The sequence below is a fragment of the Salvelinus sp. IW2-2015 genome, unplaced genomic scaffold (assembly GCF_002910315.2).
Source record: "Salvelinus sp. IW2-2015 unplaced genomic scaffold, ASM291031v2 Un_scaffold4543, whole genome shotgun sequence".
NCBI lineage: Eukaryota > Metazoa > Chordata > Actinopteri > Salmoniformes > Salmonidae > Salvelinus > Salvelinus sp. IW2-2015.
Window position 1 is genome coordinate 1,380 of NW_019945813.1, and position 14,485 is coordinate 15,864.

Here is a 14,485-nt window from a genome sequence, read left to right on the forward strand (position 1 = left end):
GGTTAGTTCCTGACTGTCACCCAGAGCAGCAGTGGTGGACATTTGTATCAAATTATGTAATCTATGTTTATTCAAATATATTTAATTGTGCTGTTTTTCTAATGGAAACAAAATGCTCGATAATGTAATTTTTACAAATTAATAAAAAGGAAATAACTAAAATATAGTATTGCATAAGTATTCACCCCCTTAGGCCTTAATTACACTGAACCAAAAGTATGAACAAAATATGTAAAGTGTTGGTGTCACGTCAGGTTTTGCGGTCGAAGTCCGCACCTTTGGGGGGGGGTGTGTGTTGTGTGTGTGTTGGTGGTGTGTGTGTGTGTGTCTGTGTGTGTGTGTGTGTGCTGTGTGTTGTTGTGGTGTGGTGTGTGTGTGGTCGCTGGTTCCGTGGAAAGAATGGGCCGCCCTCCGCATTGAGAACAAACCACCTGTCCATCTTGATTTAAAAACCCCGCACTAGATTTTCCGTCTGCAAAACATGAAGGGTCTTCTTTCCTTCTTCTCTCTCCCTTCTTTCCTCCTCTTCCTGGTCTTGTTTCGTCTTCTCTTGTATGCTTTGCATCTCTTCTCCACTCGCACATTTTGGTTTTCGTGGTATTTGTTCTTGGTGTGCCCTGTGTGTTGGTTTTGGGTGGGTGTGAGCCAAGCCGCAGAGACAGCCTGTGTTTGTAATGCGGGGCTGGCCCTGGATCGATAAGCATGGTGCTGGGGGAATTAATGTGAGGCCGGCAGGCTTGTCTAATATACAGAGCGAGAGAGAGAGGGGAGGGAGGGAGAAGAGAGGGGAGGGGGGAGGGAGAGAGAGGAGAGAGGGTGGGGGGTTTAAGAGCATTCTGGGCCAAAGGAAACCATCCACATCATATGTGTGTGATTCCACGGGTATCAGTAAAGAGATCATTAGAAGGGAGTTGTTAAATAGAACAGCCGCAGTAGATCATCTCGCTCCTTCTCCTCCATCTTCTCATCTCACCTCCTCTCCTCCTCTTTTCAATCTCTTTCTGCTCCGATCCTCCGCTTCTCCTCTCGCTGCATCTTGGCCCTCTCTCCTCTCTCTTCTCCCCTCTCTCCTTCAGTCTCCTCTCTTCCTCCTCATCTCCCTCTCACTCACTTTCTCGCCCGCTCTTTTGAACTACATGTTTTCCGCATCTATTGCTTACTTTTCGAGTACCCTCCTCTCCTCCTCCTCCTCTCCTTCTCTTCTCATCTCCACTTCTTCTGCCTTCCTCGTCTTCTCATTCTTTTCCTCTGTTGCTGGGTATTCATTTTATTACTCTAGTACGTAATCGAGTTTAATCCCACCGGGTCTGATTTATCGAATGATCTTACGTCGTCTTTTGTTATCGGTCAGTCTTTGTAACTGATCTAGTGGGTATGCTAACTTTGTTGGCTGCCGGTTTACGTTCTCCTCCGTCAAATATTACCTGCTCGCCAGGTGGGCATTCCTGTCTTCGGTCCCATTTTCCACTGTTACACAATTCGCCCTTTTCAATCTCCTCCTCTTTTGCCTCCCTCCTCTCCTCTTTTCATTCCTCCTTTCCTCCTCTCCTCTTCTCATATCCTCCCCTTCTCTCTCGCGCTCTTCCCTCCTCTCCTCTCTTCTCCCTCCTCTCCTTCTCTTCTCTTCACATCTTCCCGCCTCCTCTTCTCCTCATCCTCGTCTTCTCACTCCTCCTCCTCCTCTTCTCCTCTTGCCCGCTCTTCCCTCCTCTCCTCCTCTCCTCCTCTTTCTCATACCTCTCCTCTCCTCCTCCTCTCTCTCCTCTCCTCATCTCCTCCACTCTAACTCTCCTCTCCTCTCTTCTCCTCTCTTCGTCTTCTCATCTCCTCTCTCCTTCTTCTCCTCCTCTCCTCCTCTCCTCCTGCTTCTTCTCCTCCTCCTCCTCTTCTTCTCATTCCTCCTCTCTTCTCTCCTCCTTCTCCTCTCTCGCCGCTCTTCCCCTCCTCTCACTCCTCTTCTACCTCCTCCTCCTCCCTCTCCCCTCTCCTCTGCTCCCTCTTCCCTCTCCTCTCTTCTCATCTCCTCCTCTCCTCTCCTCTCCTGCTCTTCTCCTCTCTTCATTCTTTCTCATCTCTCCTCTCCTCTCTTCTCCTCCTCTCCTCTCTCCCTCTTCCTTCCTCTCCTCCTCTCCTCTCCTCTCCCCTCCTCCTCCTCAATCTCCTCCTTTTCCTCTTCATCTTCTCATCTCTTCTCTCCTCTCCTCCTCTTCTCTTCTCCTCCTCCTCCTCCTCTCTCCCCTCTTCTTCTCCTCTTCTTCAGTGTAAATCATCCGTAGTCCTAGCAAGGTGTGCAGGGAGGACTGCTTGTCCGAGGCTTCAGTGATTGGTGAATTTTTCCCTCCTCTCAATGATGTTAGGCTCTCCTCGAACGACGCTTTTTGCGTTCAACACGTACAGACAGAATACAAGACCAACAAGTTGGTTTTGACTGAACGGGCCCAGCGGTGCGATTTCACCCCAAATAATTGCTGACAGGGATAGTCATTTTTCCAAGTGTGTGATAGAGGGGAGAAATCATAATGGAAAATACACGTGCAAATTAATTGTGGTATTGCTTTTGACAAATGAGCACTCAGATGTGGAGACACGACGATGGCTGTTGAACTAGTCTATGCGCGGTATAGATGCTGTGACACTAGTCTACCGCGGTATAACGATGCTGTGGACACTAGTCTTACGCGGTATAACGATGCTGTGACACTAGTCTAGCCGCGGTATAACGATGCTGTGACACTGTCTACCGCGGTATACGATAGCTGTGACACTAGTCTCCGGTATACGATCTGTTGACACTAGTCTACCGCGGTATGGATCGATGCTGTGACACTTAGTCCTACCGGGTATAACGATGCTGTGACACTAGTCTAACCGGCAGGTGTATAACGATTTGCTGTGACACTAGTCTTACCGCGGTTATAACGAATGCTGTGACACTAGTCTACGCCGGTGTATAACGATGCTGTGACAGCTACCGGGTTATAACATGCTTTTTTACACTACTAGTCTACCGCTATACACGATAAGCGCATCGTAACTAGGCCCCGAAACTCTTATTCTATATAGATGACGCAGTCATAAAAAAAAAACGTATAGATGCTGTGACACTAAGTCTACCGCGCGGTTTATAACGATGCTGGACACTAGTCTAACGCGCGGTATACACGATTGCTGTTGACACTAGTCTACCGCGGTATAACGATGCTGTGACCACTAGTCTAACGCTAGCGGTATAACGATGCTGTGACACTATCTTCCGCGGTATAACGATGCTGTGACACTAGTCTACCGCGGTATAAAAAAGCAGATGAACTAGCATGTTGCACTGTCGGTAGATACCTTGATACGAAAGCTAATTTCTAGCAAGAAGACATATTGTGTTGGTTGTAAATACATTTAAATGATGCTCAGTTTAGCTTCCCTAATCGTACGACGCTGTAACTTACAGTACAACGTGCAGGTGTTCTATACAACACTGATTTTACAAGGTTGAATTGCCAACAATTAATCTGTGGCCATTTTTTGATCCTCTGATGAATACAATTCCACCTGAAAAACAACAACCACTTCAGATGAAAGTTTGGTATATCGCTCCTCACGCCTCCATTTTGAAGGGGGATTGTGGTCTCTGTCTGACTGGCCCTCTACATTCCCTGTCTGACTGCCTCTCCTTCCTCTGTCTGACTGGCCTCTACCTTCTCTGTCTGACTGGCCCTCCTACTCTCTCTGTATGACTGGCCCTCTACCTTCCTCTGTTGACTGGCCTCTACTTCCTCTGTATGACTGGCCTCTACCTTCCTCTGTCTGACTGGCCCTACTACCTATCCTCTGTCTGACTGGCCTCTACCTTCCTCTGTCTGACTGGCCCTCTACCTTCCTCTGTCTGACTGGCCCTCTACCTTCCTCTGTCTGACTGGCCCTCTACCTTCCTACTGACACTGACTGGCCCTCTACCTTCCTTGTCTGACTGGCCTCTACCTTCCTCTGACGGATGTGACTGGCCCTCTCCTTCCTCTGACTGACTGGCCCTCTACCTTCCTCTGTCTGACTGGCCCTCTACCTTCCTCTGTCTTTGACTGGCACTGCTACCTTCCTCTGTCTGACTCGGCCCTCTACCTTCCTCTGTCTGACTGGCACTCTACTCTCCCCTCTGTCTGACTGGCCTCTACCTTCCTTGTCTGACTGGCCCTCTACCTTCCTCTGTCTGACTGGCCCTCTACCTTCCTCTGTCTGACTGGCCTCTACCTTCCTCTGTCTGACTGGCCCTCTACCTTCCTCTGCTTGACTGGCCTCTACCTTCCTCTGTCTGACTGGCCTTCTACCTTCCTCTGTCTGACTGGCTCTACCTCCTCTGTCTGACTGGCCTTCTACCTTCCTCTGTTGACTGGCCTCTACCTTCCTCTGTCTGACTGGCCCTCTACCTTCTCTGTCTGCTGCCTCCTTCGCTGACTGGCCCTCTACCTCCTCTGTCTGACTGGCCCTTCTACCTTCCTCTGTCTGCATGCCTCTACCTGCCCTCTCTCCTCTCTAGCTGGTGCTGCTCTCTGATGTATGAGCTGGGGATCATAGCCCTCCTGCCTCTCTCGCTCTTTCCTTTCTCTCTTTCTCTTTCTTTCTCTCTCTCTTCTCTTCTCTCTCTCTCTCTCTCTCTCTCTCTCTCTCTCTCTCTCTCTCTCTCTCTCTCTCTCTCTCTCTCTCTCTCTCTCTCTCTCTCCTCTGTCTCCCCTGCTTCTGTCTCGCCTGCTCTCTGTCTCGCTGGCTGGTACTCTCTGGCCTCACAGCAGGCCTCCTCTTCTTTCAGACTGGCCCTGTCCTCTTTTCTCTGCCCTCCTTCCTCTCCTCCCAGCTCCCAGGTCAGTGAGCGGAGCGCGGCTCATTTCAGCGCCCACTGAGTCACATCAGCCTTTTGACCCAGCTCTGTAGCGGTGAAAGGCGGGGAATTGGAAACATGGAGAGACTTGATTCCCCGCTGACCGCGGACACATAAGCACAGAGGACTGAGATCTGGCTGGTGATAAGCACTAGAACTTCTCTCAACTACACGGACGCACAGACCGACTCGCTTTCTCTCTCGTCTCTTCTCTACCTCTACTCTCATCTTTCCTCTCACTGCTCTCCCTCTCCTCTACCTCTCTTGTCTACCTCTACTCTCATCTTTACTCTTCCTCTCCTCTCCTCCTCTCCTCTACTCTCTTCTCTACCTCTCCTTTCTCTGTTCTCTCCTCTCCACTCTCTACCTTTTCCTCTCCTCTCTACCTTATCCTCTCCTCTTTCTCCTCTCCTCTCCCTCTCCCCTCCTCTCCTCTCCACCCTCTCCTCTCCTTCTCTTCTCTCTCTGCGTCTCCACTCCTCTTCTCCTCTCCTTCTCCTCTCTCTCTCTCCTCTTCCTTCTCCCTCTCCTCTCCTTCCTCCTCATCTCTCCTTCATCGTCTTCCTCATCCTCTCCTTCTCCTCTCCTCTCCTCTCTCTCCTCTACCTCTCCTCTCCTCACCTCCTCCCTGCTCCTCCACTCCCTCTCTCCTCTCTACCTCTCCTCCCTCTCTCTGTACTTCTAGATGTCGAAAGGGTGTGTGTGTGTGTGTGTGTGTGTGTGTGTGTGTGTGTGTGTGTGTGTGTGCACACGTGCCTGGGTGTATTAGTGCTGAGCAATTAACCAACATTTTTTGTTATTTTTCTTTTTTTTTAACAAATAATTGACCAATGTCGGTTTAATTATTAGAATTCCATTTCATGTTTTTTCTTTCTGTGAGCTCAATGCACAGTATCTCTAGATGTCAATCAGATCCAGACTGACCTGTGTGAGGTAGTAGGGTGTTGTAGTTTCCAACAGGCCAATATTCTACATAGTTTTGAGCATAAAATGTGGTAATTTACTACAATGACCATAATCCATTGCGCACCTACTTGTCCTGGTCTGTGTGTTTCTTTTACGCCTGCTGCGGAAGAGAGAAGAGTGAGTGATCGTGAGGTGATAGAGAGCAGCTGTTGCGTCGCCAGGTATCTCTACCTGAAAATACATCATCTAAGTGATTGATAGTTGGTATTTAGCAGTCATAAAAGAGTACCTTATTTACTTTAAAGAACTACAAAATTAGTAATTTTGTCAGACGGCAGCTCTATAGAGATGAGACGATAAAGTCATTAAATAAAACCAATGTAATATACACAACAACTAAAATATTGTATTAAAGTAAAGTATATAAATGATGGTTAATAAGTGATGAGCAGTAATGGTCAGCCACTACCATCATGGGTCTTGTATCAACTGTTTTATTCTGTGTTGTTACAACATTCAACCCCATAATGCATAGTGCATTTAATGTAAAAAAAAAGTAACAGACATCTTCCAGTCTGTCTGTTGTCACCTACCTGTTCTGAGAGGACTAAATTGGAGGCATTGACACGCACCTGGTAATAGTATTTCGACTGACACGACAGATCTGACTTGTAATGTCGTATTTTTTTTTTTTACTACAGACAGACCCTGGGACTGGTAATACTAAGACAGACCTGGGACTGGTAATACTACAGAAGCGACATGGACTAGGGTAATATCACAGACAGAGCGCTGGGAGCTGGTAATCTACCGTGGTGACAGACTGGACCGGAATGACTTGACAGGACAGACCTTGGGATATCTGGTAATACTTAGAGACAGACCTGTGGATCTGGTTAATTATATCTCTACGATGTACGAGCGCAGTGTGGACTGGTAATTTACTGTTTGTTTTTTTTAGACTAGACATGACCGCGGGGACTGGTAAACTAAGACAGACCTGGGACTGGTAATACTACAAGACAGACCTGGGACCTGGTAAACTGATGACAGATCCTTTGGGAGTGGTAATCGCGTACAGATCAGACTGGGTACTGGTAATACTGACAGACCTGGGACTGGTAATACTAACAGGACCTGGGACTGGTTATAATTTCCTTAGACTTTAGCAGTCCTGGGACTGGTTTAATTACTACAGTGATCATTGTATCCTGGGATTTTGGTTATATTTTTTCTATTTCAGACATGAATTCCTGTGTGGTCTTTTGGGTAATACTTACTATGACAGTACCTGGGACTGGTTAATTACTTACAGATCTAGACCGGTGGGTACTTGGTAATACTACATTTTGTATCCGACCTGGCGACTTGGTATATTTTCTTTTAGATTTGATCACTGACTCCTGGGACTCTGGTAATTACTACAGACAGACTGGGATCTGGTAAATGACTGGTATACATTTGACATTGACCCGGGTTGACTGGTTGTAATTACTATCATGATTACCAGTACCTGGGACGGTGTAATTACTACAGACTCCATATTTTCCGGGGATGGTAAATATCATACAGACAGACCGGGGACTGTAATACTACGACAGATCCTGGAACGTGGTAATACTACAGACAGACGGGACTTGGTGATACTACAGGACCAGACCTGGGCCTGGGTTAACTTACCATTTGACATGATCGTCTTGACTCTTGGTAATTCTATTTACCTATGTTGACAGATCCGGTGTTTTGGACTGGTATACTTACATGTTATTTTTTTTTTTTTTTGTGATTATTTTTTTTTTTTTTTTATTTTTTTTTTTTATTTTTTTTTTTTTTTTTTTTTTTTTTTTATTTTTTTTTCTTCTTGGTGGCGGTTTTTAAAAATTTTTTTTTTTTTTTTTTTTTTGTTTTTTTTTTTCTCTGGTGGTCTTTTTTTTTTTTGTTGTTGTTTTTTTTCTTTTTTTTTTTTTTTTTTTTTTTTTTTGTTTTTGCTGAGGTTTTTTTTTTGCTTTTTTTTTTTTTTTTTTTGTTCTTTTGTTGTTGTTTTTGTTTTTTTTTATTTTTTTTTGTTTTTTTTTTTTTTTTTTGTTTTTTTTTTTTTTCTGGCTGTCTCAGATTTCGTCTCCGTAATTTTTCCATCTCAGATTGGTATTTTTCATCTCAATGATCATCTCAATGTATTTTTCCATCTCACGATGTATTTTTTCCTCTCAGATGGTATATGTTGTCCATCTCAGATGGTATTTTCCACCATGTATTTCTGCCAGATTTATTTTTTCTAGTCTCAATGGTATTTTTGTCTCAATGTAATTCTCTCAGGATGATGTGCGGCACTGCACCTGTCGATGTTCTGGTCTCGTATCTTCTTCATCTGTGGTGGTGCGCAAGCATAGCAGTCCAGTCCACTAGTTCTGTTACTGTTAACGCAGTCGCCACTAGTTCTGTTCTGAACTCAAGTCTATTTATAACCAGTCAGTCCACTATTCTGTTATGTCTTAACCACAGTCCACTATTCTCGGTTGTGGTTAACCATCAGTCCACTATTCTGGTTATGTAACCAGTCAGTCCACTATGCTGTTATGTTAACCAGTCAGTCCCTAGTTTCTGTGTTAAGCATGTTACAGCGGATGAACAGTCATCACTGTTCGGTTATGTTAACGCAGTCAGTCCACTAGTTTCTGTGTAGTAACCAGTCAGTCTCAACTCAGTTCTGTAGTATCACCAGTTCATCACTTAGTTCTGCGTTATGTAACCAGTCAGTCCACTAGCTCTGTTATGTTAACCCAGTTCAGTCCAACTAGTTCTGGTTATTGTAACCAGTCAGTCCACTAGTTCTGGTTATGTTAAACCAGTCAGTCCACTATTCTGGTTATGTTAACCTGTTGCAGCTAGCTAGAACACATGACCAGTACCTATAGTTGTCATTCTAAATGTAATTTCCCAACCACCCTGCTGTTGGGCGCTAACATGCACAATCCGTCTCTGGCAACATTGCCACATCCTGACCAGCTCGACTGAGTCCTCACAGCAATCGCTGAAGAAGCTGTTACTTCCCCAGAAAGTCAGATGAACTCATGGATATTATTTTAATAAAGGGCCTCATTGTCAAAATATCCACAAGTATCCCTTTTTAATTTATAAACCCCAAAATTGATGTATTAGCTAACGATTCTATCTTAATAAGAGCTAACGATTCTAGCAGCTAAGCTACGTTCTATCCTTAATGTCTAACAGCTAACGAATTCTTAGGCTTTAATCTAGCAGCTAACCGATTCTAGCTGCTACGAATCTATCTTTAAATCTAGCAGCTAAGATTCTAAGCAGCTACAGATTCTATCTTTAATCTACCGCTAACGATTCTAGCAGCTAACGATTCTATCTTTAATCTAACAGCTAACGATTCTAGCTTTCTCGTAGCAGCTAACCGATTCTAGCTTTTAATCTAGGCAGCTAATGATTCTGAGCTTTAATCTAGCAGCCTAATGATTCCATCTTTAATGTAGCTGCTAACGATTCTAGCTTTAATCTAAGCTAACGATTCTAGCTTAACAAACAGCTAACGTTCTAGCTTTAATACTAGCAGCTAACGATTCTAAGCTTTAATCTAGCACTAACGATTCCATCGTTTAATGTAGCTGCTAACGATTCCAGCTTTAATCTAACAGCTATGAGTCTAGCTTTAATCTAGCAGCTAACGATTCCAGCTTTAATCTAACAGCTACGATTCTAGCTTTAATCTCAAAAGAGAAAGGGTTTCTGTTGAAACGAATGCTTTGTTGAACAATCTTTTTGACCAATGTGTTGGTTTTTCTACAGGCGGGAACCTACGCTGACCCCGCCACGCTTCCCCCTCCCCCTCCCGAACCCCTCCTGTGAAACCCTGGTCCCCACTGCCGGAGGAGAATGGAAATCACGGGACGTCAACATCAATAGCAGGTAGGAAAACACCTGCACACAGATGTAGGCCAGTCAGTCAGCCAGTCAGTCAGTCAATCAGCCAGCCAGTCAATCAGTCACCCAGCCAACCAGTCAGTCAGCTAGCCGTCAGCTAGCCAGTCAGCCCATTGGACACATTGCTTCTCTCTCTCTCTCCATCTCTCTCTCTCTCTCTCTCCTCTCTCTCTCTCTCTCTCTCTCTTCTCTCTTCTCTCTCTCTTCTCTCTCTCTCTCTCTCTCCTTCTCTCTCTCTCGTCTCTCTCTCTCTCTCTCTCTCTCCTCTTTCTCTCTCTCTCTCTTCCTCTCTCTCTCTCTCTCTTCTCTCTCTCTCTCTCTCTCTCTTCTCTCTCTGCTCCTCTCTCTCTCTCTCTCTCTCTTTTTACTGGCTAGTTATAGTGGTGCTGTCTGTAATTATCAGCAGTTTGATTCTTTACTCTGTGAAGCTGTTCAGTTGAATGGGTGTGCTGCTTTCTTTCTCTCTTGACCAGAGCTGAGGTGTGGTGTGTGTGTGTGTGTGTGTGTGTCAGTGTGTGTGTGTTGGGTGTGTCACACGTGCTGGTCGTATTATGCTGAGCAAGTTAAACCAACATTTTTTTGTTATTCTTTCTTTTTTTTTTTAACAAATAATTGACCAATGTCGGGTTTAAATTTATAGAATTCCATTTCATGTTTTTTCTTTCTGGTGAGCTCATGACAATTATTTCTCTAGATGTCAATTCAGATCCAGACTGACCTGTGTGAGGTAGTAGGGTTGTTGTAGTTCGCAACAGGCCAATATTCTACATAGTTTTGAGCATTAAAATGTGGTAATTACTTACACAATGACCATCATCCATTGCCGCACTACTTTCCTGGTCTGCTGTGTTTTCTTTACGCCTGCCTGCGGAAGAGAGAAGAGTGAGTGATCGTGAGGTGATAGAGAGCAGCTGTTGCGTCCCAGTATCTCTACCTGAAAATACATCATCTAAGTGATTGATAGTTGGTATTTAGCGCATAAAAGAGTACCTTATTTACTTTTAAAGACACTACAAAATTAGTATTTTGTCAGACGGCAGCTCTATAGAGATGAGACGATAAAAGTCATTAAATAAACAATGTAAATATACACAACAACTAAAATATTGTATTAAAGTAAAGTAAATAAATGATGGTTAATAAGTGAGGCAGTATGGTCAGCCACTACCATCATGGGTCTTGTATCAACTGTTTTTTCTGTGTTGTTACAACATTCAACCCATAATGCATAGTGATTTAATGTAAAAAAAAAAGTAACAGACATCTTCCAGTCTGTCTGTTGTCACCTACCTGTTCTGAGAGGACTAATTGGAGGCATTGACACGCACGCACGCACACACACACACACACCACACACACACACACACACACACACACACACACACCACACAACACACACACACACACCACACACACACACACACACACACACACACACACACACACCACACACACACACTACACACACACACACACACACACACACACACACACATCTTAGCACACACACACACACACACGAACACCACCAACACACACACAACACATTTCCCCTTGACTGAACACACTCAAGCTGCTAACATGAGAGATGCCTCTGTGCACCTGGGTGCACCTCACAGGGAATGGCTGCCACCCTGCCAGCCACAGGTAGAGAAAAACATACTTAATTCCTCTCCATTTGTCTTTCCACATCCTTAACCATGTAGGGAAACACGCGAGGAACACAACGGAGTAACACAACAGAGGTAAAACACTGTGGAAGGGTTTTAGTTCGGAGTAAAACACTGTGGAAGGGTTTAGTCCAGAGGTAAAACAACTGTGGAAGGTTTAGTTCCAGAGGTAAAACACTGTGGAAGGGTTTAGTCCAGAGGTAACACACTGTGGAAGGGTTTAGTCCAGAGGTAAACACTGTGAATAGTTTAGTCCAAGGGTAAAACACTGTGGAATAGTTTAGTCCAGAGGTAACAACTGTGGAAGGGTTTAGTCCAGAGGTAAAAACGGTGGAAGGTTTAGTCCAGAGGTAAAACACTGTGGAGGGTTTATCGAGGTAAACACTGTGAGGTTTAGTCCAGAGGTAAACACTGTGGAAGGGTTTAGTCCAGAGGTAAAACACTGTGGAAGGTTTAGTCTAGAGGTAACACACTGTGGAAGGGTTTGGTCCGAGGTAACAACCTGTGGAAGGGTTTTAGTCGAAGAGGTAAAACACTGTGGAAGGGTTTAGTTCGGAGGTGAAAACACTGTGGAAGGTTTAGTTCCAGAGGTAAAACACTGTGGAAGGGTTTATCAGTACGAGGGTAGCGAAGGTAAACACTGTGGAAGGGTTTAGTCAGAGGTAAAACACTGTGGAGGGTTTAGTCCAGAGGTAAAACACTTGTGGAAGGTGTTAGTCCAGAGGTAAACACTGTGGAAGGTTTAGTCCAGAGGTAAAACACTGTGGAAGGGTTTAGTCCAGAGGTAAACAACTGTGAAGGGTTTAGTCCAGAGGTAAAACACTGTGGAAGGGTTTTAGTCCAGAGGTAACACTGTGGAAGGGTTTAGTCCAGAGGTAAAACACTGTGGAAGGGTTTAGTCCAGAGGTAACACACTGTGGAAGGTTTAGTCCAGAGGTAACACACTGTGGAGGTTTAGTCCAAGGTAAAAACACTGTGGAAGGGTTTAGTTCGGAGGTTAAAACACTGTGGAAGGGTTTATTCCGAGGTATGAAACACTGTGGAGGGTTTAGTCCAGAGGTAAAACACTGTGGAAGGGTTTAGTTCGGGTAACACACTGTGGAAGGGTTTAGTCCAGAGGTAAACACTGTGGAAGGGTTTAGTCCAGAGTAACACATCAGATCAGAGAGGATCATGTTCAGGATCGTATTTTGATTTTGCGCGCAAAATTGAAAGAGTCAATTGTGGATGGAGATGTTAAGGTGAAAGTTGCTTTGATGTCCCTGGACTCTGGTGACAAAACAGATGTGTTCAATGTTCTCTCTTCTTTGTCTGCTCTCTCTACATGCACTCCCCCGCCTTCCTCCTCTTCTCTCTCTTTCTCTCTCTCTCTACTCTCTCCTCTCTCTCTCATCTCCTCTCTTCTCCTTCTCTCTCTCTCTCTCTCTCTCTCTCTCTCTCTTGCCTTGCCTAGACGAGCACGAGACATGTATGCGTGTGACAGCACAGCTGACAAAGACTGAATCCATTTTCTCTCATCTTTTGGAGTTTAAAACCTATAGGAGGGTATCTCTCCAGGAAGAGGGTTGGAGTTAAACCTACAGGAGGGTCTCTCTCCAGGAACAGGGTTGGAGTTAAAACTTCTGCGGTGTCTGTGAAATCAGGAAGAGGTGTAGGAACGCGTCTACCTATAAGGCCTTCTCGGAGATGGGATAACACTATCACTTTTCACATAACAGTTGCTCCAGCGTCGTTAGGGGAGGGTTTGGCCAGGGGGTAGGTCGTCATTGTAAATAAGAATTTTGTTCTTAACTGATTTGCCTAGTTAAATAATAAAAAAAAAAAATGGCCGGTACAATGTTTTATGAGACACAACCAGGACACAGACAGTCCTCCCTCTTCCCCTCAATGTTAAGGTATAAAACAACAGTCCTCGCCTCTCCTCTCAATGTTAGGATCAAACAGTCCTCCTCTCTTCAATGTTAGGACACAAACAGTCCTCCTCTCCTCTCACCATAAGATGTTTAGGAATACAACAGTCCCCCTCTCCCCTCAATGTAGGACACACAGTCCTCCCTCTCCCCTCAATGTTAGATACAACAGTCCTCCCCTCTCCCTCAATGTTAGGACACAACAGTCCTCCTCTCCTCTCAATGTTAGGATACAACAGTCCTCCTCTCCCTTCAATGTTAGGATACAACAGTCCTCCTCTCCCCTCAATGTTAGGACACACAGTCCTCCCTCTCCTCTCAATTGTTCACGGATACAGACCGTCCCTCCCTCTCCTCAATGTTAGGATACAACAGTCTCCCTCTCCCTCAAATGTTAGGAGACACAGTCTCCCTCTCCTCTCAATGTTGGGATATCACAGTCCTCCCTCTCCCTCAACTTTAGGATACAACAGTCCCTCCCTCAATGTTAGAACACACAGTCCTCCTCTCCTCTCAATGTTAGGATACAACAGTCCTCCTCTCCCCTAGTTACCAACAGTCCTCCCTCTCCTCTCGATGTTAGGACACAACAGTCCTCCTCTCCTCTCGATGTTAGGACTCAACAGTCCTCCCTCTCCCTCGATGTTAGGATACAACAGTCTCCCTCTTCCTCCTCGATGTTAGAAACAACAGTCCTCCCTCTCCTCTCGAATGTTAGGACTACAACAGTCTCCCTCTCCTTCTCAATGTTAGGATACAACATCCTCCCTCTCCCTCAAATGTTAGGACACAACAGTCCTCTCCCTCTCCTCATGTTAGGAACAACAGTCCTCCCTCTCCCCGTCAATGTTAGGACACAACGTCCTCTCTCCCTCATGTTATAGGACACAACAGTCCCTCCCCTCTCCTCTCAATGTTTAGGATACAACAGTCCTCCCTCTCCCTATGTTAGGATACAACAGTCTCCCTTCTCTCGATTTAGGATCAACAGTCCTCCCTCTCCCTAATGTTAGGACACAACAGTCCCTCCCTCTCCCTCAATGTTAGGATACAACAGTCCTTCTCTCCTCTCGATGTTAGGTACACAACGTCTCCTTCCCAGTGACACTCTCCTTCTCTCGATGTTAGGAACACAAAGTCCTCTCTTCTCTCGATGTTAGGTACACAACGTCTCCTCTCCTCTG

At 45.2% G+C, this 14,485-nt stretch overlaps 1 pseudogene; it reads right to left on the reverse strand.

The window, feature by feature from the left end:
• Positions 1-1,805: 1,805 nt before the first annotated feature.
• On the reverse strand, positions 1,806-4,649 carry LOC112077416 (U1 small nuclear ribonucleoprotein 70 kDa-like; annotated as a pseudogene).
• Between the last annotated feature and the right edge of the window lie 9,836 nt (positions 4,650-14,485).